The 26,689-nt window shown below is 38.6% G+C and overlaps 1 long non-coding RNA gene across 2 annotated transcripts; it reads left to right on the top strand.

The window, feature by feature from the left end:
• The first annotated feature begins 10,125 nt into the window (after nucleotides 1–10,125).
• LOC124988042 (uncharacterized) lies at nucleotides 10,126–25,555 on the top strand. Of its 2 annotated transcripts, none has more exons than XR_007109340.1 (4): nucleotides 10,126–10,253; nucleotides 19,367–19,426; nucleotides 21,193–21,267; nucleotides 24,800–25,555. It is a non-coding gene; the product is annotated as an uncharacterized LOC124988042 (long non-coding RNA). The 2 variants fall into 2 exon arrangements; XR_007109341.1 differs by lacking the exon at nucleotides 10,126–10,253 and adding an exon at nucleotides 10,714–10,834.
• The last annotated feature ends 1,134 nt before the right edge of the window (nucleotides 25,556–26,689 follow it).

Here is a 26,689-nt window from a genome sequence, read left to right on the forward strand (position 1 = left end):
ATTCTAGTCATATTATTTCCATTTTTTGGTGAGAAATTTGAGATGCAAACCTATTAAGTGACTTAAATTATTAAGTTGACAGAGCTGGAATTTTTACCAGGGCCCGGGCTCTTACCAACTCTACTAATTAACAGGCATTTATCTTTTGTTGTTTCTTTCTGTACTGGCAAGCTATTATTACTTAAAAATAAAACAACTATAAACACTTATCTAAGTAGTGTAACAGTTGTTCAAGGCTATTTGAAGAGGACTATCACTGTAGAGTGCTAAGACAAAGGCCTGCCAGTAGAGTTGATTATTCCCACAACAGCTATTGTTACATTTCCAGAATTAGACCTTCCTAAACTCATGGTGAGACAGGATTTTTGAGGACTTGTCAGACTTTTGCAAAGTTTCCCATTGACTAAATGTATTGCACATGCAGAACACCCCCTCTACTGTGCAGGCCCTGGCTTGTCCTGCGTGATATGCTTCACTATTCACACCTTCCATGTGAATCATCTCCTGTCCTGATTCTTTGGTCCCCATCTTAAGACCCCCTTTGCTACTTATCCTTTCCGCTTGACTCATTCCAGAATGTCTCTGGTGCTGGCTGCTGCATCATTGCCCTCTGGAGAATGATGTCACCTTGGTGCTCAAATGACACATGCACAATGCAAGCTGCCAGGGAACTGGAGGCAAAGGGCAAAGGACAGGGTGCTCCTCTCTTACCTGCTTTGTTAGGTCAGCTGGAGCTGCGTCCTTGTGAGCACAGCAGACTAACCAACCAGTCATGAGGGAGGAAGTGGTTTCTGTTGCAGCTCTAATGAAACTTCAGAGTGATGAATAGCTTCAACATTTCTGATTGATGCTGTGTCTTCACTCATCTGCGTCCATATTGGCTTTTCCAAGTTGTGAGTCTAATAGAGCATTTGTATGCATTGCATGGCCAAGTAATTAAGTTAATCTCAGCCTCCTCATTAAGGAGAGTGAGGTTTGTCATACCTGGAGTTCTCACTAATTGCAGAGATGTCTCCCAAAATCATTGTCCTTTGTCTTTCCATGAAGCTGGGTAGCAATTAGCTATAGGTAGAAACTTTATGGTAGTAACCCCCTGCTCTCCACAGCAATGGTCTCTTCACTTGCTGAGCGCCAAGAGAGCACTGGCTTGGCTACCAGACCCCAGAGCTGCTACAGGATATACTAAACGGAGGTGAGAGTTCTAAAGCCACAGAGACTTGTGCCCTGGCCTGAACCTTCATGCCTGTCTGAAGCCACATGTGGGGGCTTGGAACTTAAAAATTCCCCAAGAGAAATGCTCTGCTCTGAAAAACAGAAACAATCTTTGCCTAGGAATTGTTAATAACTATTTTTTCACTGAAATATGCAAATTGTTTTTCTATTGATTTCTAATATATACCAGTGTACCAAATATATGACTTTGTGTTTCTTTTTTACTTAATATTTTTAATATAGTACATAACACACTCATGTAATTCAAAAATTTAAAAATTTAACATATAAGCTTTCTTTCCTATCTCAGTTTCTGAATTCTTCCTTACTACTGTCACTAAATACTATTTTCAATTTCTTGTATTATTGCAGACAGTTTTAATGCATGGAGAAGTAAATACTAACATACATACATGCATCTTTTAAAAAAAAATTTATTGTGCATAATTAAGGTATGTGATAAAACATCATGGGGGACTATAGATAATAAAATAGATACTATAGCAAAGCAAATTAACATAAACATCATCTCATATAGGTGCCCATTTTTTTTTTAGTGGTAAGAATAACTAAAATATACTCATTGAGCACAAATCCAAAACACAGCATTGTTTTATTACTGATTGTTCTCATGCTGTGCAGTAGATCTCTAGACTTATCTTAGATTCCACATGCAAGTGAAACTGTACAATAGTTTTCTTTCTATGTCTGACTTATTTAGCTGAGCATAATGTCCACAAGGTCACCTATGTTGTGACAAATGGCATTATCTTGTTCTTTTTTAGGACATTTGTGTATGTGTAATTGTAGAAATACAAAAGTCTACCTTCCAACAAGGTAAAATTCACAATGTCTGACAAGCAGGACAATATGACCCCAACTGAATAGAACAGCAAGCAATAGAGATGGACTGATGAACTACACAGATGATAAATCCTAAATAAATAAGGACATTAGAGCAGTTGTTACAGCTATATCCCACGTTTATGAAAATAAGGAAAAGATTGAACATGATGTTAAAGACATGTAAAGACCCAAATAGAACTGAAAGAGATGAAAAATACAATGTCTGAGATGAAAAATAACAAGTGGGTTAAGAGCAGATTAGAATTTGCAGAGGAAAAGATTAGTGAACTCGAAGACATAGCAATTGAACTATTCAAGTTGTAACATGAAGAGAGAAAAACTTGAAAAAAATTTAAAAATGCCTCTGAAGGTCATGTTTCAAGTAGTATAATAATCAAATTAACCAATGATGAAAATAAAAATTTTAAAAGCAGTGCAAATCAGGAAACGGTGAGGCAGCAGCTTTAACATACTGGTGGGTGGAGGAAATACTGTCAAGTTAGAATTCAATACCCAGCAAAAATACCATTCAAAAGCAAAGGCTGTTAAAGACTGTTTTAGGGATCAAGTTAAAAATAACTACTTCTTAAAAAAATGAAAGAAATGAAATGAAATGGAGAAAGTATTTAGAATCCACATAGCCATGAAAAACTAGTCTCCAGAACACATAAACTAGTATGAATCAATAAGCAAAATGACTACATAGGCACTTTATAAAAGAAATAAAATGGCTGATAATAAATAGGTTAAAGGTACAAAAATCTTCTTAGTAGCTAGAGAACTGCAATTTGTAATCATACCATCAAACACACATCTTATTTGGTCAGAAATGGAAAGCCCATATCTTTTCATCACTTTAATGATTTATGAAAAGAGAAAAAATATTTAATATTTTTTGATTTAATAAAAATAGATTCTCATTTTCCCCTTAATATAATGATAACAATATATGGAAATGATTGAAGTAGTTTACACAAAAATGCCTGTAAACTGGTTTCCTTATTAATGAGTTGTCAGATGTCCTAAATTAGAACTGATGAATTAGAATGTTGGAGAATTCAAATTATATTAAGTTTTATTAATAATGTTGGCAGTCGTGAAGCTTGGATATCAAAAGGAATATTTTTAATCTGGTAATTAAATTTGAAAGAATTTTTATAATGATTCTTTTGTATTTTTCCAGTTGATTAATGAGAAGAGAGAAGGAGATTTGTTTCACTGTATGAGTATGTCTTATTAAAAATAATCATTGCTATGTTTGAAAGGGAGAAAATTGAAAAAATAGAGTATGAACTATCTATTGTTCATTTCTTTTTCCCTTGTTTTGCTTCTGGGAGTGCTTGGGATATAGAAAGTTGTTCACAAATGTTTGCTGGATAGAATTTTGCTGTACCAAGACATTTTTAGTTATCTTTAGAAAAGACAGAAATAACCCCAGTTCAGGAGCATTGATCTTTCCCTTATATCATCTGGTATATTTTCAACATCAACCTTTATCATTGATTGCTTTCAAAATTCAAAGAAATTAAAGTGTTGGGAAGCGATATAGGCCAAATTACACTGTTATATTGTGTGCATTTATGAATATGTAACAACAGATTCCATCATTATGTACAACTATAATGCACCAATAAAAAGTGTGGGAAAAAAAAACATAAACTACAAGAAAAGTCCAGCAAGTTTATATTTAGCTTGAGACTCACCTTAGAAACCCCAAATTCCATTTTATTCAGGAGGATGGACAATCAATACCCTAGGGTATAAGAATGATAAATATCTAGTGATGAAATGCCCACCAGAAAGACAAAAATAAGGTGACAAAGTTCTTTTCTATGACCTTTCAAATAATATAAGCATATAGTTCAAATGAAACAAGACTCCAGTTCAAATCTACTCATCGTTTATTGAGCACCTAGTATGGAACCTACACTGTGGCACATTTTAGTCCTGGTTTGATCTTTATAGTAATAACAACAGTGCATCTATCCTAAATTAGAAGTGTTGGGTTAGGACACTGGTTAAAAATAAACATATTATGTTAAAGAGCATTCATGTTAATATAGAATGGAATAAACCATGCAGGCAAACCACAATATTTGGGATTCTCCACTGATCGCCCCAGTAATGACGAGCAATTTGACAGTCATCTAGAGGCAGAAGGGACTGGATACTCAGACATCTGCATAAGGACTCAGTTTTGTACTCCTCAGAATTGAGCTTAGTAGTCCTCACACTTTGAGATAGAAAAGATTCACAGTACCAGGTTGTATTTACATGACTATGTTTGATATGGATGATTTTAGGGACAATTTAAATGCTTAAGAGTAACTCGGACTACACACTATTTTTAGCTTTCCTGTTCACTTTCAGCCTTACCTTACCCAAAGATGAGATTCCACAGAGTAATCGTGCCAGGATAGGCAGCTGGATTGGGTTTTCATTAAGATCAGGACCTGAGGTTGGACAATTCTGGACTGGGAAAACTGCTTGCTCCTGAATCTAGCTATATTATTTTCATCATTTCTCACCTCTGTTACTTTTGGTGTTCCCACTTTTGACAAAAACAACTACTCTGACCATATTTTACTTCCAAAGATGCAGGCCTTTTCAGAGTGAGGCTCATAATCGCTTAAGTTGGTTTCAACTACTCTTGATGTCAGCCTTGATCAGAGGTATCATCTTCCCCCAGTATAGAAGTGGAGGTGAACAGCAGGCAGCAAGTCGGAGGCCCACTGATATCCTGGGAGCAGCATACGTAATTAATGTCTTTAGGTGGCCACTAGGTCATTTAGAAAATGGGGCTAGGAATCACTCACACCCCGCCCTCAATTCTAGCCACCTTGAACTGTGACTGTCTATGAGTCCAGCCCTTTGTATATCTTGTGTCCCGGATTGGCTGACTACTCCTCATTCTTCAAGATTCAACTTAGGATGCCCTCCTCTGAGAAGGCAGGTCCTCCTATGGTCTGCTGCCTCCTCCCCGCCATCGTTCTCCTCCTCCTTCTCCTCCTCCTCAGTTGTGGTGAAGAGCCAGCAGCCTCTGGGTATTCTCCCAGTGTCTTCTTGTGGCTCTACACATCTTAAAGGCAGAGCTGATGTCTACTTCATTTCTGTACCTTATTGTGACTTGTAAGAGGTTTAAGTTTTTTTTGTTGTTGTTGTTTTTTTTTTTTTTTTGTAAATAGAAGAGAAATGGAATGACTTTTTTTTTAGAGGTTCAAATGAAATAGCAGATGTAAAGTATAAAGCAGAACACTTGACACATAGTAGACACTCAACATTGGTCTTTCATTTCTTCTATGCCCATCAATGCCCTCCTCTCAACAGCTTTCACTGACCCTGTCCCCTTGTGTGAGAGGCAACTGCAGAGGAATTTGCAGAGGGTGACCTCTCCCTGTAGGAATGATGGGATTCTGATGTGAAATGCACGTTTTTGGAATAGTTTTAAGAGAAATAGACTCATCAGTGAGAACTTTTTATTAACGATGACCTCATTTCCTTGGAAGACTTGTAGTAAATTAGCTTATTCATTAATTATGTGATAATTGCTTTTCGTTGTAGTCTGAAACTCAATAAACACTATTGAAAACTGCTAATTACAAATTATAACAATAAGAGACATTGAGATCCATTATGAATGTTATTGAGCCTATTCAGTAACAAGGAAGAGAAAATCTTAAAGTGCAAATTCAGTTCTAGGAGAAGTTAACTTATTAACTTATTTAATTTATCTAAATATAAGTGCATGGCTGATTTGAACAAACAGCAAATACTATTTTGACCACCAGAGGGAGCTCACACTTTTTAAAACACCAAGTTTTCACAACAGGCACTGCAAGTTTTTAAAATCAGTAATGAGGATGTCTTGAGTTGGTTTTGGAGGCTTCTTACACTACCAATGTGCCAAAGGGATAAGGAAGTGACAAAAAATCTTTAATCATTCATATGTGAAATTATGGGTCTAATTTACTTTTTTTTTACCCCATAGTATTTTTAAAAGGTACTTTTAAAAAACACATTTCCCCCAAAAGAGATAGCTATGGAGTTACTTATTTTGTTTTCACTTGTTTAAGGAATGGGAGTCTGGTGTCATAGTTTCATTATATATGTATATGAAATGAATAAGCTTAGTGCCACTGCCACAGCCTGATGTATGGGATCATTGTTCTTCCCCGGTCATGATAATTTCTTTATTGGTCTCCTCACCCTCACTGACAACACCTGTCTAGTGTCTTCCCACATCCAGTTAACATTATTCATTACTTTCAGACTAACTTTTGTTCTTTTGAGGGTGCTGGGATTCAAACCCAGGGACTCACACATGCTAAGCACACACTTTACCATTGAGCAGAGCCACCAGCCCCCAGACTGATTTCCATGAAACATGTTCTTGATCACATTATTTTTCTGCTCAAGAACCTTTAGTGGTTCTCTGTTTCCTCAAAACAAATCAGCAAACTGCCACTTGGCATTAAGATCCAATTTAATACTCCCTCGTCTTCAGGCCAACCAGTTCCAGACTGGAATAACTCTCTCTCCCTGTCTTTCTGAGTTCTCCTGGCATTTCTGTTCTTGTTTCCTTGCTACTTTGTTGTAATTGCCTGTGAACATGTTTTAGACTACCTCCAAAAACAACTTCCTTAAAGGCCCAAGTCCTTCCTCAGAAACCAGTGGGAAAGCTTATCTTAGCAGGTAGCTGATGGTGAAGGCCAGCCTTGGATGACATTCTGAGGTGCAACTGATGAAACTGGAAGTTCCAGCAGCATAAAAAGCCACTCAGAACTTACTGACTCCAAATAACAGTTTATTATTATCTCTCAAAAATCTGAGAGTTGACTAGTCTCATGTAGTTCTTTCTTGGAGATTCAATGTGATTACAGTTAGGTGTTGACTGCCACTTGGCATTACAATTCAGGTTGAATGCTCTGCCAGGCTGAATGTCCAAGATGGTTTCTTCACTTAAATGTCTGGCCACCTGGGCTGGGATAGCTGAAATCTTTGAGCATTGGCCAGACATTTTATTCTCTCTCTATGGCCCCTTATGGCTCTTGGGCTTCCTCAAAGCATGGTGGTCTCAGGTTAGACTTCTTGCATGTTGTCTGGCTTTCCCTGAAACATGCACTTCAAAAGTCCAGGTGGAATTATCCAGACTTCTTATGTCCTGATCTTAGGAATTACTCAGCATTATTTCCTCTAATACCACCAGCCCAGACCCAATATGGGAGAGGACTGCAAAAGAGTGTGAATACTGGAAACTATAGTTCCTCATTAGGCCATCTTTGAAGTCTACTTACCTCACCTGCTGACATTTTCCATGTGAAAATACCTTTATTTGAAGTGTGGAAGGCAGAAGCCAAAGGTAGGCCAATTAGAAGTGTTAGAAAAGATCAGGGTGACAGAAATTTCATTTTTTTGTACCAGGGATTGAACCCAGGGATGCTTAACCACTGGACCACATCCCCAGTCCTTTTTATTTTTTATTTTGAGACAAGGCTTCAGTAAGTTGCTGAAGCTAGTCTCAAACTTGTGATCCTCCTGCCTTAGCCTCCCAAGTTGCTGGGATTATAGGTGTGTGCCACTGTGCGTGACTAGAAACTTAATTTTAACACAAAAGTCACTTGTTTAATATAAATGTGGACACATTCTTTTACACTCTTCTCGTGGAGAGGTAGGGTCTAAAACTTTCTGTTTTGTTTAATAGAGTATAGCAGAATTGATGCTATTCGAATTCCAGAACAAGATCAAGTTAGGTGATGCATTTGCAAACTTTAGCATCGGTTTAATCTGACTTTCTTGAGACTGCCATGTTGTGAGGAAGCCCATACAGCCCTTTCAGGGAGCCTATAGAGAGAGGTTTTGAGACTAGATGAAGAGAGAGGGACACCTTTGAAGCTCTTCCCAGGACTTTGACCCAAAGAAACTGTGACATAGAAAAATGGTTGTAGCTGTTTCAGGTCATTATATAGTCAGGTGACTTTACATGTAGCAATAAATAACTGGATCAGATGGACTGAGAAAACTTTACGTTTAATGATCTGCCTGCTTATTCATCTTTCTACCTTTGTTTCTAACAAGGCAAAAACTTCCCATTGTAGAGCTCTCATTACCCATCTGTTCCCTTCCAGAGATACTTGCTGAGGCCTGCCTGACATGGTCTGCAACCTCTGGTCCTGCTGCTGCACCTGCTGATGCATGTGATGATTGCTATGGGTCCACCTCACTTCCATCACACCTGAGTCAGGTTCCAAGCAGGAAGCTTGCTGGGAGTTGGTATTTAGACACCCTGACCAATTTTAGAAGTTTCTTCTAAGGAGGGAAGACTACTGTAAATCCTAGAAGCCAAGCAGGTGGAGAAAATGGCAGGTGGCCATTTTCCTCAGTTCATGATGACCTGCCAAGGCCAGGCCAAGCCTTCTGTCCCTGCAAGTCACTCATCCCACGTAGAATTTCTCACCTTCTCATCAGTAGGTCTCCATTCATCCATTCTATCCACATTGAAGCAAATTGAAGCCATTTTTTTTTTTGCCTTGTTTTACTCAGCTTTTCCCTGCTATGACCCAAAAGTCCTGACAAGAACAATTTTAGAAGGAAAAGTTTATTTGCAGGTTCACAGTTTCAAAGGTCTCAGTCCATTAGACAGTTAGCTCCATCCCTTGGGGCTCACGGTGAGGCAGAACATCATGGTGGGAGAGTGTGGTGAAGGGAAGCAGCTCAGGACATCACACCAGAAAGCAGAGAGAGCCACCACTTGCCAGATACAAAATACATACCCGAAGGCATACCCCCAAAGAACCACCTCCTCTAGTCACACCCTTCCTGCCTTCCATCATCCCTGTCAATCCCTATCAGGGGATTAATACACTGATTGGGTCAAGGCATTCATAACCCAATCTTTTCACCTCTAAACCTTCTTCACACATAAGCTTTTGGGGGGACACCTCAGATCCAGACCATAACACCCTCCTTCTTGAGAGTCACTTTGTGCTTTGGTTTACCCAAATCACTGCCACAACTTTTGGTAGGATCATTATTCTTCTTAAGCAGGAGCAACTGACTCATTCTGTGGCCTTCTAAGAGCCACTAAAATGGCAGTCCTGAGAACGCAGAAGTGAGCAACTGAAGGAAATGTGAACACTAAGACCAAGGTAAGGGAAGACAAAGGGAAGAAGGGAAGGGTCAGGAGACAAGACACTGACATGTGCAATGAGACCAGGAGTTCTGGATGTGGTCAGTTGAGGTGAGATGTGAATGTGGTCATCCCCTATAAAAGAATGGGGAGGGCACTGAGATATTGAATATACCCTGTTATTCAATTATCATTGTTTGGATTTGATATAGGATGCAGGCTGGGAATTCTTGGTCTACTTGCTCTAGAAAGATGTTTAGATTTTCTCAGATGGTTTTCAGCAGGTAGAAGGAATTGACTTTGGGGCACTGGAGAGCCAGCTCTATGTATCCCTAATGGTCTTTCTCAGATGAACTTCAACACTGTCTTAAGATTAAGATTTAAGGTGAGCAGGTGGAATTGAGAAATAATTTCAGATAAGGCTTTTTCATCCCTGTCTTAGGCTGAGTATGCAGTAACCTGTTCCTTTAGCCTTTGATGTTTTTTTTTTTTTTTTTTTTTTCTTTACAAATCACTTAAAGGTTAAAGACTTGAAATGGGCCCCATAACTGAGAAAAGCCTGGGAGGAAATAATGTTGGTTTGGTGGGGGAAAGCTAAGATTGGAGGGATGCCAGTGCCCATGCCTGCATGGATTCCTTTTGTCGTTCTCCCTAGTTAAATATGTCTCTGAAGCACACAGTAGAACATTCTTAAGGGAAAATAATGTCGCTGACCTCATTTCAAGAACATTAGTACAACATCCAGTTGTCTTTGAGAGGAAAGAACATGACACTGCGAAGAGACACTGCATTTAAAGAAAGTGCCAGAGCCACCAGTCACTCCTCCAGACTCCACAGTGGGATCTCGGCGCCTTCAGTAAACAAAAGTTCTGGCAGAAAGGAAAATGGGAAATCAGCAGAGGGTGGCAGGGTACAAGAGAGCAGGGCCAGAGCAGGGACAGAGCAGATGAAGGCCTGGGCCCAGGGACCCCTGGTTCTCTTCTCCAACAACCGTCGATCCCTTTTTCTGAAGCAAGGTTCCAGAGGCCACTCTGGCCTGGGCGACTTGGGTGCATCTGAAACTTTCCAGGTAGCAGCGAGGGCAAGTTTTGCACTTGTAACTGGGGGAAAATCGGAGGTGCCGAAAGCAATGGAGATGAAAGGTGCAAGAGACCATCTTATCAAGTCCTTTCCCAGGCTTTCTGACTCTAGGAATGAGGAGAATGCCTGGTCCAGTTTCCTGCAATCAGTGGAGCCCGCACGTAAGGAGGGAGAGTGCGCATTCCGAGAAAACAAATGCACAGGAGAGAAGGACCGGGAGGAAGTGTCAGCTAGGAAACCCCATCCTGCAGGGATCCGCGGCACAGTTCACGAGCGAACTGCTTGGGCGCAGGAAGTAAGAGAGGCACAAACAGGATCTGAGCGAGGTCGTGTGTTTGGGAGCAGAGGAGGCGAGGGTGGGGCAGCGGTGCGCGGGCGCTTGGGCGTCAGCGGCTCCCTGCGCCCCGGCCGCGGCGCGAAGCCAGGCTGCGCACCAGCCCTGGGGCCGCGCGACCCTCACGGGATTTCTATCCACGGAATTGAAAATGAATAGTCCTCTGATTCCAACGTCGAGTTACCTTCCTTGGGAGCCGCCGAGGCGGCGTGATTGTCTACGGGAACTTCTGTGATGTGTGTAGAATGTTTTGCTCATTTTTAAACGTGATCGGTTGGTTTCCTATTTTATGAAAATGCCATGGACTGAATTGATTCCACTTCAGTGTTTTGTTTTTTTCCCTAGTAACTTCTCCGGTATGTGAGATTTAATAGCCTGCCTGCGCCTGATGGCCAAAGGCTCATCCCTCCATTTTGGCTAACCAGAACTCTCTTAAGGATTGTTTTAAGATGATTTTTTAGGCGTTAGGGTGTGAAGAAATACTCATGTGGCTTTATCACTCGGTATTCAGTACCAGGAGATTACTGAATTTAGGTATTAGAAAGAAAGGAGAAAAATAACATAGGTTAACAAACCAAAAAAGGCATCTAGCGCCGGTATTAAGAAATGGGAATTTCTGGCTGGTGCGGTGGCGTAAGCTTGTAATCCTAGCGATTCTGGAGGCAGAAGGAGGATCATAAGTTCGAGATCAGCCTTAGCAATTTAGCAAGGCCCTAAGCAACTTGGACCTTGTCTCAAAACAAAAAAAATAAATAAATAAATAAGTAAATAAATAAAATAAAAAGGGCTGAGGATGTAGCTCAGTGGTAAAGCGCCCCTGGGTTCATTCCTAGTGCCCCCTTCCCCAAGAGGACTGCTTCTTTAGGTAATACTTCCCTCTGTTCCACAGAAGGTGGGTCTTTATTTTGACTTAACTCATCTGACTTGTGTTTTCCAGATCCCCAGTGTAAGCAGAATTCATCAACTTAAAAAACGAGGGGGAAATCAAATGCACTGATTTAAAACAAGAATTTAAAAAACGCTTCTTCTAAGGACTTTTAAAATGAATTAATCTTGTGCTCACCAGATAACTATTACCTTCTCTGGCATTCTCTGCTCTGGGTACCCTGATATGTTACATGGCCCTACACGTTGCCTGTGTGTCCCTAGAAGGGGTAATGGGAAAACCTGTATACAACAATAGGGTTAGGGTCAAGGAGCAAAGGGGGTGGCAGCTTTCCAAGTTCAACACGGGCAAGTTTTTATCCCAGGGAATTTACAGGCTGCTTCCGCAACACAATGATACCACAAGATACAGCACAATGATTTCTTTGCTTGCTTCCTGCACATTCCACAGAGAAGGCTGGGATTTGGGATGACCTGTCTTGACATTTTTCTTACACTTTTTTTGTTCCTGTTTGATAATCTAACTTAAACTTTTTTGGAAACAATCACCTGGCAAGGATTAATCTTAGATAGCACTGGGGAATCACTAGACACAGCTGGATTCTTACATGGGTAGAACAGTCTCTTTTAAATGGAGTGTCCTGAAATGATTAGTGGGAATTCAGCTGACTACTGAACAATCCTTTGTTGCACAGCTGTTGGTCAAGGCAGTGCTTTGTCAAAGTGATAGAAGCTGCAATGGAAATTTATGACAATTTAAGATCACTTCACAAAATGTGTCAAATGACTTTACTTCCCTCCTTTATCCCAGCTACTCTAGAAGCTGAGGCAGGAGGATTATAAGTTTGAGGGCCACCTAGGCAATTTAGTGAGACCCTGTCTCAAAATAAAAAATGTAGGGATGGGGATGTAGCTCACTATTGAGTAACTGCTTAGCATGAGTGAGGCCTTCTGGTCAATCCCCAGCACCTTATTAAAAAAAAAAAAAAAAAAAAAAAGCCTGCATTTCTGTGTTTGCTTTCATTGGAGACTCATAATGTAGATTGAAGCTACCCACATTCAATCAGTAAAGAGACAAGCTGGTAACTGTGCCTTTTAGTCCACTCAGTGGTTAATGATCTGTACTGAGCTTCCAGCAGACCAGCTCTTTATCTGGTGCTCAACCAACAGTATTATGTTCTAATGTTGAAGGAAAATACAGTTACTCTTGATTTACTTAGAGGCTGTGTTGTGATCTCCAGTATAGTGCCTTCTGAAGAAAATTTAATATAAATTTTGGCTCTGCATGATTTCTATTATGTGCATAAGACATGATTTCACATGGGTACATAGTAATATTCCAGGCCTATCTGAATGTGAGTAATAGGAATTTATTTGCATCAAGACATGTTTGGATTAGCTTCTAGAAAGTCCATTGGTATGAAGTCTCAATTAATTTTCTGGGAGAGATAATTATTGACATATTAAGAGTCAAAGGCTCATCCCTCCATTTCCTGAGCTTGAGGGAGAGGTAACGTCATTCTACTATTTGAAAATAAAAGTGTCATTAGCAACTGTTCAGCTAAAGGATATTTTATTGGGCTACTTTTGATTTAGCATTCCATTTTCTAATCTACTCCAAAGTGCACTGGCAAATAGGAAAGATGTAGGCACAAGATTATTTGTTGAAGCATTATTTGTTCATTAGCAACAACTCAAATGTCCATTAATAAAGAATCCTTAATTATAGTGTACCTCAGAGTGGAGTATTATACAGCTGTAAAAAGAAATGAATAATATCTTAATATACCACTATGGAAGGTTTCAAGGATATGTTGCTCTTAAATTAAATGTTAATATAAGATCACAAAACCTCAGAACAAAAATGAAAAATATAACCGAATTATGTATTGAGTTGATGGTACACTTCCTCAGAAGGGAAGTATTTCAAGTGTATTTAAAATCCAAGAGTTGACTAATGATCCCAAATGGGACATACCCTTAAAACAAAAGGAACTACAGAATAAACCTACAAAAACAGAAACAAAACAAAACAAACTTCAAAGGTTTTCAGTAATTATATTATATAGTTGTTGAAAGTTTTGCTATTATTATCCTGAGAATATTTCATGTTTCATGGGATAAAACAAATGAGTTATTATGTAGGCATCTTGGGAACTAGGATTTGGGGTTGAAAAACAGATGTAAACATAAGTAAGATTAAATAAAAGTGCTGTACTTCTGAATTAGAATTTGAATCAGAAACATTAGTATACAGGTGATATTTTATCTATGTCTCTATTTGTCCATTCTTTCTTTTTTCCTTCCTTCCATTGATCCATGCATCCATCCATCCACTCATCTCTAACCTAACATTCTTCCCTGAAGAAGCCTAGAAAGAGTGAGCAACTTTTAGCAATGAGAAGCCTAACACAGAAATGACGATCTCCTAAGAACAGGGCTTATTCGAGAGAGGTCTGTGTGCAAAAATGTGCAGGATGAACTTTTTCACTCTCTGGTCCTACCTGCAAACAAGAATATTATTAAAGACTACCGTGGTTGTATCAGAAGTCAGGAGCGCACTTGAAAGTACTCCCATTTGAATACCAACAAAAAAATGAAAACTACAATGAGTTGAAGTGCATCAATTATATTTAAATTTATGAGTTTATGAAGGGAAAAAAGTTCCCTGGACAGTGATGTCAGTGTGGTATTGACAAATCTCAAGGATAGGTCAAGGGTAACAGTGTGACCACAGCAATTTTACCACAAAGCAGCAGAGCAGGGGTCAGAAATGAGTATGGGCATCATAGTAGCAGCAGTAGGAGGCATCTGGAGGCCTCTTGGAGAATGGATACTAATGCTGGGACCTGGCTAGAGGGCAGAAATACTGAGAAAGATAAAGGCTGGACTGGAGTCCCAGAGTGGTGATGGGGACCGCAGTCCACAGACAGTTTCCACCATTCCGTTCACCTCCAAGCATTCTCCTTCACCCCTCTCCTCCTCCAGTACTGAGCATTGAACCCAGGGTGCTCTTTTGCTGAGCAACATCCCCAGCCCTTTTTTTATTTTTTATTTTGAGACCGGGTCTTACTAAGTTGCCTTGAAACTGTGATCCTCCTGCTTCCTCCTCCTGAGTGGCTGGGATTACAGTTGCACCTGGTAGGATGCCTTCTTTTGACACTGTGACGTGGACAATTTTAAGTGTTGAACATTAGAGAAATTAACGTCTGTTACCCTGAGAATCTCATATTCTTGTAGAAAAACATAAAGAACTTTATTATGAAAATCAATCAATTTTATTAGAAATCAAAATGTTTTTCTGCTTTTATTTCAAATAGAAAATTGGTCTGAAAACTAAGATCCTCTGTAGCTATCCCACAGGGATTCATATCTGCAGTGTTTTCCCTGCAGTGTAAACACTCCACAGTCCACCAATATTTCCTCTTCACTACTGCTCTCCAAAAGCAAAATAAGTGACTCAGCTCAGTTTGGCTTTAAATTGTCTGTAGATACTATTAGGTCCGTCTGCAGGGTGTATATCTGAATAGTGACTGGGGCTCAGCTTGCTGGGCTTGTGAGGCCTGATGTATTTCCTGACTGAGGTGCTGTGATTGAATTTATATATTTTATGAATGCAGGCTTATTTCCCGGTTTCTCAGATTTAAAGAAACTATTTAAAATAATACACTTCCTTGTTCTCTTTTGATTGAATCTATGGTGCTAATAAAAAAATAAAGAAAAGCTGTGCAGAGAGGCAACAATGACTCTAACTTCTAGTTCATTTGGATGACAACCAAGGTCTAAAATGCAAGAAAATGAAAATATTCCTTGGGGCAAGAATTCTAGTAAGCCTAACCAAACCCTGCAGTACCCATGATGTCCCATATGTTGGAGAAAGAAGTGATCCATGGAGTTTTAAGCCTAGAGACTTAAAAAGCTGGAAGATGCAGTTTCATAGAACATCCTCTTAGGTATCTGTTCTCATGCACAAACTTAATATCTGCAGGTCCCACATTCATGAATTCAGTCATTGTAGATCAAATATATTTGGAGAAAAAAGTCATATCTGCACTGAATATGTACAGATTTTTTTTCTTATGTTGTTCTATCCCCCCCCAAAAAATCCAGTATAACAACTATTTACATGGCATTCACATAGCATTTAAAGCATCTCAAGTAATCTAGAGATGATTTAAAGTATATGGGAGCTGAGAGAAAGGAAGGAAGGAAGAGGGAGGAAGGAGGGAAGGAGAAAGAAAGGGAAGGAAAGAAAGGATGAAAGAAAGAAAGAAGGGAAAAAAGAAAATGGAAAAATGTGTGCAGGTTATATACAAACATTATGCCATTTTATAGAAGGGATTTGAGCATTTGAGGATCTTGATATTTGCAAGGGGGTCTTAGAACCAATTTCTTGTAGATAATTAAAAACAACTATACTGATAAATCTGAAACCTCTCCTGTCAGTTCATCTTTCCTTCCTTCCTCCCTTCCTTCCTTCCTACCCTCCTTCCTTCCTTCCTTCCTTCCCTCCCTCCCTGCCTCCCTCCGTGTCTCTCTCTTTCTTTCTCTCTGGTACTGGGAATGTATCCAAGAATGTTCTACCACTGAGCCACACCCCATTTTATTTTATTTTATTTTTTTATTTTATTTTATTTTATTTCATTTTATTATTTCATTTTTTATTTATTTTTGAGACACAGTCTCACTAAGTTGCCCAAGTTGGCCTTAGTCTTGAAATCCTGCTGCCTCAACCTCCCCAATAGCTTCTATTACAGGTTTGCACCACCACAAGCTGCAACATACCATTTCTCCCCTTGCTATACCCCTTGGCACCCTTCCACTCCAATGAAAGTAAACTCTTCTACAGCTGATCTTACTTCAGACAGAAGCAGAAGGGAGTTGAACTTCTGCTAAAGGAAAGTGTATAAATTTTAGCTTACACAACAAAATATAACACACAAAAGATCAGACGTTTTTGTTATCTGCTGTAAATAGTCAGTTTGACCTTTATTTGGTGGTATGTTTATTAGTATAATGGCATCTGAGTCTTAAAACAAGGTTCAGAAATATCATTCTGGCTTGCATGTTTGATTCTGTGAAAGGCGTTTGGGAACTGAAATTCTGGCGCATTTTCCCTACTAAACTTGCATGGGTCTATGTGATTTTCTGAAATTGAGCAGGAAATTTTTCTGATGGCTGCACATGGTTCATATTTACAAAAGGGCTCAGGAGATTGGATAGGTGGTTGTACCCCAAGAAAGCTTTATAAGATAGATGCTTTATGAGAAATGTTTGAATAAGGAAAGGGACAAACGGGAGGAGGAGAGACCAGGGAAAGTTTAGAGGGAAGTAAAAGGTCTCGAACTGTCAGAATAGTGTAAAGTGATGTGGTGGAAAGTGGAATTTACTGGCTGGAATGGAATCATTCATTCTGGGATGCTATGGAAGTGGCTGTTGGTAACTAGCCTTAAACCTGTGATTAGGACCTCTAATTTAAAGCAGTAGAAAAATGCCAAATTGTTTCTATTGGAAATTACTGATGAGTTTCTGAGTGTGAAAACACAATTCTGTATAGGAAATGGAGTCATTAAAAAAAAAAAAAAAGACATAAGAAAGCTCCTTGGTCTCTATATGTGAATCTGTGGAAAAGGAGTCTAGATAAGGTGGAGGAATCTACAGTCTGACCCAAAGGGCCAGGAGTCAAGTCAAAACACTAGGAAGGAGCTGAATGTGTTGGCCCACACCTGTAATCCCAGTGGCTTGGAAGGCTGAGGCAGGAGGATCGTGAGTTCAAAACTAGTCTCAATAACTTAGCAAGGCCCTAGGAAAGTATTGCCACTTCTCCAGTATTGTGGAGAAAGTGAGATTACTGTCGTGAAAAGAACCATTGCTGAGTGTAGAAAGGTGGGTAGCGACTTCTTAATAGCACAAAGAAGTGTGTAAACCTTTTTTAATGTCTAGAGATCATGTTCAAGATTTATGTAGGTTTTCTGAAAGACTTTTCAGAAGGATGCTTATGTTGGTGTTCGCCTTGCTGATAGCTGTTTGGCTCATCTTTTAGCAGTTGGTAGTTTCTTCCAGAGGATCAATTTCTTAGCCTTGAGGAGGCACACTTCAGGGTTTGAAAGGAGTCATGGAGCATACCTACAAAAGTAGAAGAAACTAGGAAAGCAGGCAGATTAAAGCAGAGGGGATATACCATGCCACAAGGCTCAGGTTTTCTTAACAAGTAATGGAGAATGGTTGATTCGATCCAGGGAATGAATGAGCATTTGAACATGTTATAAAAACCCAAGCATCAGTAGTAGGAATGGCAGATTGAGGAGAGGATGCCCTACAGGTGAGAACCCCGATTAGAAGGGAATTATTTAAAGCAACAAGATATCCAGTTTACTAGAAAGCATTAGTCACGAAGATGCCAAGACTGAGACAAGTGAACAGCATGGGCTCAGTCCCCATGATCTTCAGACTTAAAGCCATGGCATCTGTCATAAAGGGAGAATACTGAGGGTCGCAAGACAGCCACCTGGAACCCCATGAGCTGGGGCTGAACTTGGAGCTGGTGACTCTTCAAGAGGCCTTTCACCTAACAAAATCAGACCCAACAAAGATGACGCCCATTTTGGGTTAATCAGAAACAATTGAGTTGGGACTTTTAATTTTCACTTCAGATTTTCTCCAAGCAGTACCTTGATTATCATTTGACTGAATAATTGGGATAAAGTAAGTGTATTCCACAAACGGCCACCACCTCCTTCCATCCTTCAACTCCCATATCCTTGCAGTCCACCCTGTCCAGAAGCATAGGAGATGGAGAATTCTGCAGAAGCTTGTTCAGACGAGGCAAGCCAGCATGTCATGAAACTGACACACTGCCATTCTAAGGCAATTTTTCAGGTGAAGGAGATAATTCTTAAAACTCAGAAAGTTAGAAAAACGAATTGTATTCTCTCTGGTTTTTGTAGTCCGAAGATTTAATTTGCTCCATGAACTGTTGCAGGGCTTTACACCATTAATTGTGAAGGTCTCATTTCAGAAAATATTAACGTTCTAGTTACATCTTCTTTTCTATCAACCAATATTCAATTTAGTTTCATAAAGTAGAATAAATATTTAGAATTCCAAAAAGTGATATTCATATTGTAGGACCAAAGTTAAAGTCAGCACACTTAATTTTCCAAGGAAAAGTTGTAAGACCTCTATTTTCATCCATGAAATGAAATTATGAGCTGTCAGTGAACTGTCACCTTGGCCAAATTCATAGCCTCATCTCAGTTTTCCCACCAGTTATAGGAGGTGGCTGTCTAGATGCATTCTAGGCCTTTCAAGATCTAGTAGTCTGTTGACAACATTCATAAAACAAATTGTAAATCACTTCTTTAAGTGTGTGTATTTGATGTGATTAACTAAGGTGATTGCATACAAATTCATTCAAATAATCCATTATCTCTCTCAAAATTAGTAACACTTTTTTATTTTTTATTTTTTTTTTTATGTCCATGTTTTACCTTTGATCCATCAATCTTGGGGCAGTTTCAGAATGCTTCTGCCTTCAGAACTGCCTTGAGATCTGAACTGCAGTGGGCCTGCTGTATCGAGGTTGAGCAGAGTTGTTGTGCATCATATAAGACTACCTAGGAGACCTCCAGAATGATAGGAGAACTTAGAACCCTAAGTTCTAAACTACCGTATGGCACAGTTCAGATCATTCCTTCACAGCCAGACCTGAAGAACATTTATTCTGCATTACTATATCCTACATCTGGACTGACTCTTTCCTATTTGCTTCAGGATTTCATATAAGTTAGTCAACATTATTCTCCTAGAAAGAATGAGGATACTCAAAAGGAACTTCACAGCTGACGTTGTGATTAACATCAATAAATTTTTCTTTTTCCTAGGAGGTTATCCATCAGAGGTTATGATCATCACCATCTTCTTGGGACAAGTCTCCAGAACAGGTAATGGTGAAAACAAATAAAAATCTGAGTAGTATTAGAAAAAAAAAATATATAGATATACATATGTACATGATATATATATATATCACTGTTGCCTCCAGATCTGATGGGAAGAAGCATTATGAATGAGAACGAAGTGGTGGCAATGTCTCATTCTTTTCAACTTTAATCTGTTTTAAAAAGAAAATGAGTGTATGATACCAGCAGGCAACACATTAAAAAAATCTCAAAAAACTAAGAGAATGTAAATGAGGAGAAAGAAACTGTGAGATTGTTGAAAGAAAAGAGAGAAGAGAGAAAGGAGGAGGGGACAACAGCTAGGATAAAATCTAATATAACAGTCACCAGATTAGAGCTGGCTCTGTTGCTAGCCTCGAATTGGATGTTTTATCAAGGAATTGGAAATATGATAGTTCTTCACTGAAATTTCTAAAGTAATTCATTTTCTCAGTTTGCATTTACTGAGTTTCCACTATGTGCCAGGTACTATCCCAGGGCTGGGGAACCAGTGAAGACTTTGAGTGCTTGATTCTTCTATTTTGTCTTTCTGAAGCTTATGCATAATATAGGTGGAAATATAGGTTTGATGTTTGAGATATTTGGGTCTCCTAGAAAAGAATTAAAACATGGACTAAAAGAAAGCACAAAAAAATCCTATTTGCTTGATGTTCCTAGTCTGTGTTTTTATTTTAATGGAAGGAAGTTATGGTCATTGGTCCTTCCCAGATATCTCTAGTCAGACATTATATGATTTGTCCAATCTGATGCTTGTCCAAAAAAATAAAAATAAAAATCTTAATGTATCATATTATTCAGCTTTCTACCATTGTGACAAAATACCAGAGGCAATCATCTTATAAAAAGGAAATGTTTATTTTGTCTATATTTCTATAGTTCTTGTTGACCAAAGGGTCAGTTGACCCCATTGTTTTTGGGCATGTGAAAAAGCAGTAGTACATCATGGTGGGAACACATGGCAGAGGAAGTTGCTCACGTTAGAGCAGCAGGGAAGCAAAAGAGAGAAATAGAATGGGTTCAGATCCCAAAATTTCCTTCAAGGGCACACCCCCAATTAATTACCTAACTTACTTCCACTAGGCCCCACCTCCTAAAGATTCTACCACCTCCCAATAGCCCAATGAGCTGGGACCAAGCTTTTAACACAATAGCCTTTGTGAGCTATTCAAGGTCCAAACCACAGCATTTAGACTTCAAATAAATTCACATAAATTCAGTAATGCTAGGAAATTTAGCCATCAATAATTTTCCTTTGCCCTTCAGGAATGGAATTTATTAAGAGTGTGTAATTACTTTTAGAAAAACCCTTTTTTAAAAATATGTAGACTGAGTGGGGTGAGGTGAGATGCACCTGTGATCTCAATGATTCAGGAACCTCAGCAACTTAGTGAGATCCTATGTCAAAATTTTAAAAAATAATAATAATAACAATTAACAACAACAACAACAGGTTGGGATATATCTCAGTGATAAAGCACTCTGAGTTCAATCCCTAGTGCCACAAAATAAATAAATAGACTGAAATATTATAGATGAAATAATTTGATATTTGGAATATGGTTAAAAATAATCTCAGAAAATGTGTGAAGATACAGAGGAAGCAGAATTATTGAGAAGTTGGTAATTATTAAAGCTAAATGATAGGTACAAAGCATTTCTGTTCTGTCTGCTTTATATATGTTTGAAAATATAGTAGACACTCTTAAAGCTACAATATAATGAAAAGTGTGTATCATGATTTTCTTCAGTGTTTACAATTGGAATGTGACAGATACACTCAGTTTACAGAAGAAGAACCTTCCCTGATGCCTGGTCCTTTCAAGGTACCTTCAATCCTCTGAATAAACAGGTTAATGTGATTCTAAACATCAAATTGATGGTCCTTGTAGCAATATTCTGTGTGTGATAGTATTGAGGATGAAGTTCTTTTAAAACGAATTAAGAAAAAGAGACTATGGAAGAAATGAAAAACCCATAACATCTCAATTGCTTAACTCATTCAGGAAGAAAATAAACAAAATTATTTCATGAGCCAGAGTGAACATTTGGTGTCCACAAAGAAATGAAAGCACTCTGTGGATTGAGATGGTAGATACAGGACAAACAATACGTTTACCAAATGGAAAAGCAGGACTGTGAGTTGTCACACTCCATGTTTTATAAGGACTCTCACTTGGTGTACTCACAGACCATATTTTTATTAAGTATTTATGTAAAGTGATTTCATAAACACAAAGTATATGAAGAACAATGGCTTATGGACAGTGTCTACACAATCACACTTACCTGATTGGAAAGTTTAAATTCTAATCAATTTTGATGTCTTCCAATATCTGAACTTCTGGTATTTGCATGCAATGAACAAGTATTTATTGGGTTTTACTGTGCTTTAGGCACTGTTTTGGGAGCTGGAAAAACAAGAAACAACAGGCTAGGAAATAACTTCAGTGAGGAACAGTGAAACCCAGGGCTGCCAGCAAGGAGGACCGTGGGGAAATACAGATCATGCGTGAGGCAAGATGGAAGTGTGGAACAAGCATAGACCCTCAGACGGTGGGAGCTGATGGATAAATGCTCCTGTTTTCCTACCCTGCACGAACAACTGCAGGCCACATTTCATAAGTTCTCTGGGAATGTCTTGTGGGACTGGGCATCAGTTGACAGTGGTAGCCAACTGATAACATATGTTTTTACTGACTTTTCTTCTTTTCCTTTTCCATTTACCCCTTTCCTCATTCTTACTCCCTGCAACCAGATCCCCAAATAAACTACAGTGTATACGTCTTTATTTCAGACTCTGCTTTGGGGCAACCAAGTTAAGAGTTGGAAAGAGTTCAGTGACATGGAATTGTAACATTTGTGATTCTGCTCAAGCTTTATGCTTTACTGAAACATCATATGCTTTTAAGTTCTCACTGTATAGCATTCTATCTTTTTCTTTCTTCTTTTGAATATAACTGACCCACATAGCTAATTTTTAAAGTCTTAAGTAGTATGACAGCGTCGTGAGGCATGCCTGTAATCCCAGCAGCTCTGATGCTGAAGGATCACGAGTTCAAAGCCAGCCTCAGCAAAAGATAGGTGCTAAGCAACTCAGTGAGACCCTGTCTCTAAATAAACTTTAAAAAGTTGGCTGGGGATGTGGCTCAGTGGTTAAGCACCCCTGGGTTCAATCCCCTGTATCAAAAATAAATAAGTAAATAAATTAGATAAAATCAAGTTAGAAATCCCTGGCATCTCTTTTTTCATCTAATTTTTTGATGAGTATACACTATGAAAACCAGCTTAGAAAGCAGAGAAATTACAAACTTCCATGACTCTGAGACTCCAGAGTGTTTCCTGTTGAGAAGTTCTTCTGAGACACAGCACAAGCAGCTTTCTGAGCGTTTCTTTTCAGGTTTAAGAAAATATAAACACATGAAAATAATGACACAAAATTTTTTAAAAATCAAGAAAAGTTTTAAAAATTTAGGATAGAATAATGCAGCAAAAACACAAGTTTAGAAACATCTTTGAAATTCAAATTAGAATTCTTGGATTATTTAGAAATAGCTGAAGGCAGGTGGGAAGAAATAAGCATACATGACACTAACAAATCCCATGTAGTCTGTCACTGTTTGGTAATGGATGGTTGTGTGTTTGTGTGTGTGTGTGTGTGTGTGTGTGTGTGTGTGTGTTTAAGAACACAGTGTTCAAGAAAATACATCAGGCCAACCGTTTATAAACAAATCTTCCTAAGTTCCAAGAATTTTCTGACAAAACATCTTACATCATCTCAGAATCTCCAAGTATAATTAGCTGAAGGCTGACCTAAGAGATTACCCTCCGATGTTTCAAACTCCCATTGCAGAGTAATGAAAATAGGTGTTTGGATAGTGTTGAGGTCCTCCCAGCATGACAGAATCTTCAAAACTGCCACCTTAATAGAGGAAACCTTACATTTGAAGGTCACTTTCTGACCTTCACCCCTGATCAGACTATGAAGGGGTCAGATGAACCGCTCAGTTTTACCTGGAAATTTTCTCACTGAACTGGTGCCTGTTCTGTCCCTCATATGTGTGAACATAACCCTGTGTCATCCTACTATCTCACCTATCTCGGAACCATCAGGAACCATGCTGACTCACTGAGAAGGGCCTGTGAGCTCCCAGGTTGTGTAAGGTACCGTAGGTACACAGTTCCATAGCTTAGGATGAGAGACACTGGGTACCTGTTTGCAGGTGAGCAAGTAGCATTTGTGGCTCCCTACCTATCACCACTCAGCTGGGACTTTTTCTCTAAGTAATGACAAAATGCATGATACCTGCCTTTTCCTTCTCAACCTGGCATTTTCCTTCCACCCTCACTTCTGTTTTTCTGTGACCTCTAACTACAGTCCTCTCCAGTGACGTATTGGACTGAATATTGCCTTTGAACTCCTGGATAAATTAAACCCAAATCTGGTTCTGCCACCAAACCTTTATGTGACACTGGGCACATTATATCATTGCCTAGAAGAATTTACTCCTTTCTATCCTCCCTTACTTCTAACCAGAAGTACCCCATGTTTCTGCAAAAAAGCCATGAAGCTTGCATCCACCTAAAGATTGTCAGAATGACATTCATATAGAGGTATTTATTGAAAGGGGCATAGAAATAGGCCACTGTGGGACACAGAGGTAAGGATACTTTGTGTTTTGTATCTTTTTAAATTTTTAGCCTTTGAACCATATGAATATATTATTCATAAATCAAACATATGAAAACAAAAATAAGATATACATCTGTACAAAAAATTATGCAAATCAAATCTGACTTTCTCATATGTAAAATACTAGAGTAGTTTTATTTTGTTTACTGTAGATATCTTGACAATTTTTTACTGAAATGGCCATAAATACGAACTATAATGAATTATGGTATAAGGCAATAACAAACAAAAAACTATCATTTTTGTAGTTATAGTATTCAATGTGTAATACAAATCTTTTGAGTAAAATGCTAATATTTGTAGAGTGCTTCATAGTTTATAAAATCCTTCATATGCTCTGTCTAATTATAATCTTCCACCCACAGAAGCAACCAGGGCAGGCAGGATTCTTTCAGGTCCCAGATGAGGAAATGAATTCCGACTTGCTCAAGGTTACAAAGCAAGCAAGTGGCAGAATTGGAATTTGAGTCCAGTTCTCCTGGCTCCAAACCATGCCATGATGTTTCCTCTTATTTCAGGGCAGAATTGATACATGAACTGTTTAAATTTAGCGTGAGAGACTGGAAAAAGAAAAGTAAATCTTAAATAAGCATCATATTGACAACACCACCATAATTCCAACATACTGTATTTTACACTTCACTGGTTTCTTTCTCTACTCTTAGATCTCCTCTATGTTGCCCAGGAACCTGACACCACCGCAGACTTCAAAGTGGATATATTTGGAGTCTCTCCCTGGCTGAATGGAGTTAAGAACAGAGAGCTGGAAATAGTTGGTCTGAATGAAAACCAACCCTTCTCTTACTCTGAGGAGCATGAAGGACTAATATTAAAACTGCAAGATAGCAAAACATGCTGTGTAGCACCCTGAAAAGAGATGATACCTCCATATTTAGGGAAATTAATAAATTATTTTTTGTGTGTACAATATATAATGAAAAAAATGTGATGAAAGAATTTCACTGTTGCATTTTTCCACTTCCACAAGTAATTCTTTTTTTTAAAGTAGAAACCAGAGAAAGCTAAACATTTATTTATATATTTTAATAATTCCATTTTGTTTTTGGTTGACTATAACAGATTTTTAATGAGAAAGTCCTGCTTAGTTTAATCTACCTGCAAGAATTAATGGGCGCGCACGCGCACACACACACACACACACACACACACACACAGAGTCTTGCAGAACATAGTGGTTATTTAAGGACTTTGGTGTTAGAAGGCCTGGTCCATCCTCTGCTGTGGTATTTACTGCTTGTGAGACTTTGGGCAAGAAAGGCAACCCCTCTAAAGACTCACTTCCCACCTTACAATGATGTGACATGTGAAATAATTTATGTAAATAAAAGTACATTTCTGAAAATATAACATTCATTTACTTCTGCATTCATTCAACTAATACCCTTCAGCATTGATTTTATGCAGGCTTTGAACCAGGCACTGAAGATCCAGCAGTGAACAAAACAGAGAAACCTGGTCCCAGGTTCATTTTCACGATGGAGACAGACAGTGACAAACAAGAGAAAATTTTAGACTGGGTCCTAAATGGTATTAAAAATAATGAGGGGAGCTGGGGAAAGACTCTGGATTCAATCCCCAGCACCACAAATAAAAAAAAAAAAAAAAAAAAAAAGAAAGAAAGAAAAGAAAAGAATGAGGGCAATGGAGAGAGTGTTCGAGGTGTTGTTTGAAGTAAATTGATTTGAGAAGGCTAAGCTAAGAAAGAATTAGGTTGGATGAAAGGTGTTATAGTTTTAGAGTTATAACCTATTTATTTGCAAGTCTTTGTGAAGAGAAGAATGAATTGAACATTATTCATGGCAAACAGGGAAGACTGGCACACACACACACCATGCTTATACTCAGCCTGTTTCTCTGCAAAGAATTTAAGATCCTAGAATTGTCCTATGGTCTCCTATTATTAAACACTTAGTTTACATTAAGTTTTATAGCACATCTGGTATAAAAGTTATAATAATGTTATGGTAAAAACTAGCCTGAATGTATCAAAATGAATGAAAAAAAAAATAGACCCAATGCTTTAAAAAATGTTTTCTGTAGTGTGGAGTGTCTGTTTTGTATTTCCTTGACTTGGCAAAGTCACTTGTTCTCTTTCTAAAGTTCCCTTGGAAGCAGGTGTCACATCTGGAGAAAATAGGCCCCTTTATCTGGGGTCAGAACATGGAGAAAGACATTTTATTACTTTACAGAAAGCAATCTTTAGGCTCTTTTTATTACTCTACTTAGCTTTTTCTTTTATTCCTTACTTTCTTATTTTTTCTTCTATTTTCCCCTTCTTTCTTCATTTAAGATTCCTCCTTTTCTCCCTCTCTTCCTTCCTTCTGTTTTTCAACTGTCTTCTCACTGCAACCTAAAGAGCGAGAGGCATTTTTTTTAATTAAATGGTAATATTTCAGGATTTATGGAATGAAAATCTTCCAAAATGGTAGGCCCCTTTTACTCTGAACAGCTTGAATCCTCTAAAAGGTTTGCCTGAATCTCTAGTACAGAGAAGTGGTACCACACACCAGCTGTGTGTTTCTAAGAAGTTCAAC

This window comes from Sciurus carolinensis, chromosome 7, assembly GCF_902686445.1.
Source record: "Sciurus carolinensis chromosome 7, mSciCar1.2, whole genome shotgun sequence".
Lineage (NCBI taxonomy): Eukaryota > Metazoa > Chordata > Mammalia > Rodentia > Sciuridae > Sciurus > Sciurus carolinensis.